The sequence below is a fragment of the Triticum aestivum genome, chromosome 4B, assembly GCF_018294505.1.
Source record: "Triticum aestivum cultivar Chinese Spring chromosome 4B, IWGSC CS RefSeq v2.1, whole genome shotgun sequence".
NCBI lineage: Eukaryota > Viridiplantae > Streptophyta > Magnoliopsida > Poales > Poaceae > Triticum > Triticum aestivum.
Window position 1 is genome coordinate 511,325,645 of NC_057804.1, and position 6,190 is coordinate 511,331,834.

The window sequence follows — 6,190 nt, forward strand, 5'->3', positions numbered from 1 at the left end:
CCGCTTAAAAGGCCCTACCATATCAAGCCCCCAAGTTGCAAACGGCCAAGTGATTGGAATCATTCTCAGTTCTTGAGCCGGAACATGAGCTCGGCGTGAAAACTTCTGACAACCATCACACCTTTTCACCAAGTCCTTAGCATCAGCATGAGCCGTCAGCCAATAGAAGCCGTGGCGAAAAGCTTTAGCCACCAAGGATTTTGAACTAGCGTGGTGACCACAGTCTCCTTCATGGATCTCACGCAAAATCTCACGTCCTTCTTCAGGAGAAACGCAACGCTGAAACGCCCCCGAGACACTGCAGTGATGTAACTCGCCATTGTAAATAGTCATGGACTTGGACCGCCGGATTATCTGTCTGGCCAAAACTTCATCCTCCGGTAACTCGCCCCGGTTCATATACGCCAAATATGGAACCATCCAATCTAGGATAATATGAAGAGCCGCCACCAACTGAGCCTCCGGATCAGGAATAGCCAGGTCCTCCTATGTAGGTAGCTTGACCGACGCATTATGCAAAACATCCAGAAAGATATTGGGTGGCACCGGTTTACGCTGAGACCCCAGCCAGCTTAAAGCGTCTGCTGCTTCATTTTTGCGCCGATCAATGTGCTCAACCTGGTAACCCTTGAAGTGACCCGCAACAACATCCACCTCACGTCGATAAGCTGCCATGAGTGGGTCCTTAGAATCCCAAGTACGAGAGACTTGTTGAGCCACCAAATCAGAGTCCCCAAAGCATCATACTCGGCTTAAGTTCATTTCCTTAGCCACCCGAAGACCGTGGAGCAAGGCCTCATACTCAACTGCATTGTTAGTGCAAGGAAACATTAAGCGGAGAACATACCATGAAGGATTTCATCTTCCTACTCTTAGACTCTCTACCCTCTGACTAGTTTGGATTTCTAGTCTTTCCCTACCCCCAAAACCACAAAGTGGTAAGGGGTGCCCTATGTAAATCTCTTGTACAATGTACTATGTAAATTTTGAAAAGTAATATATCACAGTGGGAGCCTCTCCCACTGTCACAAGTTTCAAAAAAAAATTATCACCTCGAGGGGAAGTAAGAGCAATTCCAGCCCCCGAGCCCTCCAATTGCTTGGACCCATCGAAGTGAATAGTCCAGTACGTGTTATCCGATTTATCCTCTGGTGCTTGCAACTCTGTCCAGTCATTGATGAAGTCCATGAGCGCCTGGGATTTGATAGCCGTTCGAGGCATATATTTCAATCCGTGAGGTCCGAGCTCAATAGCCCACTTAGCAACTCGGCTAGTTGCCTCCCTGCTTTGGATGATATCTCCCAAAGGGGCGGAACTAACCACAGTGATGGGATGGCCCTGAAAGTATTGCTTAAGCTTCCGACTCGCCATAAACAAGCTTCTGCCAATGTGGATATCTCTGCTTCGACTCAATGAGCACCTCACTGATATAATACACTGGCCGTTGAACCAGATACTCCTTCCTAGCCTCTTTGCGCTCTACTACAATGGCCACACTGACAGCTCGGGCATTGGCAGCCACATATAACAACAGCGGCTCTTTATCGACCGGAGCAGCAAGGACAGGTGGCTCGGCTAACTGCTTCTTCAAGTCCTCAAATGCCGCATTAGCCGCATCACTCCAGACAAAGTTGTCTGTCTTTTTCATCATCTGATATAGAGGGATAGCCTTCTCTCTCAACCGGCTGATAAATCGGCTCAGCGCTGCAATACGACCCGGCAGACGTTGAACATCGTTGATACACGCGGGTTTAGCCAGAGACGTAATAGCCTTGATCTTTTCTGGATTAGCTTCAATGCCCCTGTTAGACACCAAAAAACCCAAAAGCTTGCCTACCGGAACACCGAAGACGCACTTGGCTGGGTTAAGCATCATTTTATAAACCTAGAGGTTATCAAAGGTTTCCTTCAAATCATCTATCAGTGTCTCCTTCTTCCTGGACTTCACCATAATATTGTCCGCATAAGCATGAACATTGCGCCCAATTTGATCATGAAGACAATTCTACACACATCGCTGATAAGTCGCCTGGGCTCTCTTGAGCCCAAAAGGCATAGATACATAGCAGAAGGCTCCAAGGGGAGTTATAAAAGTTGTTTTCTCCTGGTCCTTAACTGCCATCTTAATCTGATGATAACCAGAATAAGCATCCAAAAAACTCAAGCGCTCACAACCCGCCGTAGCATCAATGATCTGATCAATACGAGGGAGAGCAAAAGGATCAGCTGGACAAGCCTTGTTCAAATCCGTGTAATCCACACACATGCGCCAAGTGGCATTCTTCTTAAGCACCAGCACTAGGTTAGCCAACCACTCTGGATGAAAAATTTCAATGATAAATCCAGCCGCCAAAAGCCAGGCTACCTCCTCACAAATAGCCTTGCACCTTTCTTCATTGAATCGATGAAGAAACTGCTTGACCTGTTTAAACTTGGGATCAATATTGAGAGTGTGCTCAGCAAGTTCCCTTGGTAGACCTGGCATGTCACAAGGTTTCCATGCAAAGATGTCCCGGTTCTCACGGATGAACTCGATGAGCGCGCTTTCCTATTTTGGATCCAGATTAGTACTGATATTGAACTGCTTGGATGAATCACCAGGAACGAAATCAACCAGCTTAGTCTCATCAACCGATTTAAACTTTAGGGCCGGGTCATGCTTTGTAGTTGGCTTCTTCAGAGAAGTCATATCCGCCGGATCAACATTGTCCTTGTAGAACTTCAACTCCTCTGCTGCGCAAACCGACTCAGCATAGGCTGCATCACCTTCTTCACAATCCAAAGAAATCTTACGGCTCCCATGTACCATAATGGTCCCCTTATGACCCAACATCTTGAGTTGTAGATAAACATAACAGGGCCTTGCCATGAATCTAGCATAAGCCGACCGTCCAAACAGGGCATGATATGGGCTCTGGATTTTCACCACTTCAAAGGTTAAGGTTTCTGATCTGGAATTACGATCATCTCCAAACACAACCTCCAGAGCTATCTTACCAACTGGGTGTGCCGACTTACCAGGTACCATACCATGAAAAACAGTGTTTGACGGTTTGAGATTTTTATTTGTCAGTCCCATGCGACGGATTATCAACCCGGGGTGGATGATCCTCTCGACTCCACACAATGGGCTGTTTAGACCAGCGCAAGTAGCGGGACACCGCCGGTTCAACGGAGTTCACTGCCCTTTTATGAAGCTTTTGGTCACACTTGCACAGGCTAGTGGTGAAGACATGATACTTCCCACTGTTCAACTGCTTCGGGTGGCTCTGATAACCCGACTGTTGCTGATTCCCCTGATTATTCTGCTGGCTGTAACCACCACTACAAAAAAAGACACATCCGTGACATTTTGGGCCGAACGAAATTTTTTTCTGTCATACATATGACACTTCTATGATGATAATTGTGACAAAACCCGGTATCATCATAGATGTGGCGGGCTCCTACTTCTATGACAAAAAATCATGACATAAAATGGGCTTTTCGTCCTGGGCGGGCCGGAGACGCAGCTGCATGACATTCTTTGGGCCGTCCATGACGGAAAAAACCGTGGTAGAAGCGAGGGCGAGGAAAATTTCGGGGAGTTGCCGGTTACGATGGGAGGTCGGGGGCCGAGCGATGCACATTTCTCTCGTACACGTATGCGCGTGTGTGCGAGGCGTTGGCTCTAACTGAACCTGAGTGAGGCATTGGGCTCTAACTGAACCCGAGCGATTGCACTGTAGGCTACGCGTTACTGAACCCGAGCGATCGATCGATGGCTGTTAACTGAACCCGATCGAGTGATTCCTTCGCTACTACTGCTAACTGAAGCCGATCGATGCTGCCTCTGGGATGAACAGTGAGCGTTGCGGGGGGGGGGGGGTGGATGAACAGTGAGCGGTGGCATTGGCTCTGGATGAACAGGACCCTGTGGTGTGGAGGGTTGGATGAATAGTAGATAGTGGAGGGGTGCCCGTGGAGGGGTGGATGAACAGGACTCTGTGGTGTGGAGGGCTGGATGAACAATAGACGGTGGAGGGGTGCCCATGGAGGGGTGGTTGAACAGGACCCCGTGGTGTGGAGGGCTGGATGAACAGTAGACGATGGAGGGGTGCCCGTGGAGGGGTGGTTGAATAGTAGCCGGTGGAGTAGCGCGCAGTGGAGGCTGGATGAACAGGAGCCCGTGGAGGCTGGAGGAGGTCGATGGTAGCCCGTGGAGGCTAGAGGAGGTCGACGGTGGAGATGAACAGTATCCCGTGGAGTCCCGTTTTGCGGTACGCCACACCCCTCCCGATGAACAGGACCCCCGTTTCGACCATAGGAGGTTCGTTTCGTCCGTTTTGCGGTACGCCACACCCCTCCCGATGAACAGGACCCCCGTTTTGACCGTAGGAGGTCCGTTTCGTCCATTTTGCGGTACGCCACACCCGTCCCGATCAATAGGATCCCCATTTCAACCGTAGGGGGTCCGTTTCGTCCGTTTTGCGGTACGCCACACCCCTCCCGATCAACAGGACCCCCGTTCCGACCGTAGGAGGTCCGTTTCATCCGTTTTGCGGTACGCCACACCCCTCCCGATCAACAGGACCCCCGTTTCGACCGTAGGAGGTCCGTTTCATCCATTTTACGGTACGCCACACCCCTCCCGATCAACAGGACCCTCGTTTTGACCGTAGGAGGTCCGTTTCCTTCGTTTTGCGGTACGCCAGGCCTCGTTTCCATCGCCTGTTCCGTCCAAGCCCTCCCGATGAACACAACCACGCATTCCGTTCCGACCCAGCCGGTTGGCTCACACGCGTTCCGTTGCCTCCCGATGAACACGACGCATTCCGTTGCCTCCCCATGAACACGACGCATTCCGTTGCCTCCCCATGAACACGAGCCCTTGCCGTACGTATGCGCGAGTAGGCATTCGAGACCCTGCCCGTATGTACACATACGTGGCTGTATTTTCTTTCTTGCACCCTGGCCGTTGTACGTATGTGTACATGCTACATGTGTGCCTCTACTACAACACGTGCGCGCCTCTACTTCGACACGTGCGCGCCTCTACATCGACTAGTATGTACGTACACATTCGCGACCAGGATGACAACGCTACGTACGCTTTGACTGTTGGGGAACGTAGTAATTTAAAAAAAATCCTACGCACACGCAAGATCATGGTGATGCATAGCAACGAGAGGGGAGAGTATTGTCCACGTACCCTCGTAGACTGAAAGCGGAAGCGTTATGACAACGCGGTTGATGTAGTCGTACGTCTTCACGATCCGACCGATCCAAGCACCGAACATACGGCACCTTCGAGTTCAGCACACGTTCAGCTCGATGACGATCCCCGAACTCTGATCCAGCAGGGTGTCGGGGATGAGTTCCGTCAGCACGACGGTGTGGTGACGATGATGATGTTCTACCGACGTAGGGCTTTGCCTAAGCACCGCAACGATATGACCGAGGTGGAATATGGTGGAGGGGGGCACTGCACACGGCTAAGGAACGATCACGAAGATCAACTTGTGTGTATTGGGGTGCCCCCCTGCCCCCGTATATAAAGGAGCAAGGGGGGAGGTCGGCCGGCCCTTGGGGCGCGCCAAGGAGGGGGGAGTCCTCCTCCTAGTAGGAGTAGGACTCCCCTTTCCTAGTCCAACTAGGAAGGGGGAAGGGGGAAGGAAAGAGAGGGAGAGGGAGAGGGAAAGAGGGGCCGCACCCCCTTCCCCTAGTCCAATTCGGACTCCCCATGGGAGGGGGCGCGCCACCTCCTGGGCTGCTGCTCTCTCTCTCCCCTCAGGCCCACTAAGGCCCAATACTTCCTCGGGGGGTTCCGGTAACCCCTCCGGCACTCCGGTTTTCTCCGAAATCACCCGGAACACTTCCGGTGTCTGAATATAGTCGTCCAATATATCAATCTTTATGTCTCAACCATTTCAAGACTCCTCGTCATGTCCGTGATCACATCCGGGCCTCCGAACAACCTTCGGTACATCAAAACTTATAAACTCATAATAAAATTGTCATCGTAACGTTAAGCATGCGGACCCTACGGGTTCGAGAACTATGTAGACATGACCTAGAACTATTTCCGGTCAATAACCAATAGCGGAACCTGGATGTTCATATTGGCTCCTACATATTCTACGAAGATCTTTATCGGTCAAATCGCATAACAACATATGTTGTTCCCTTTGTCATCGGTATGTTACTTGCC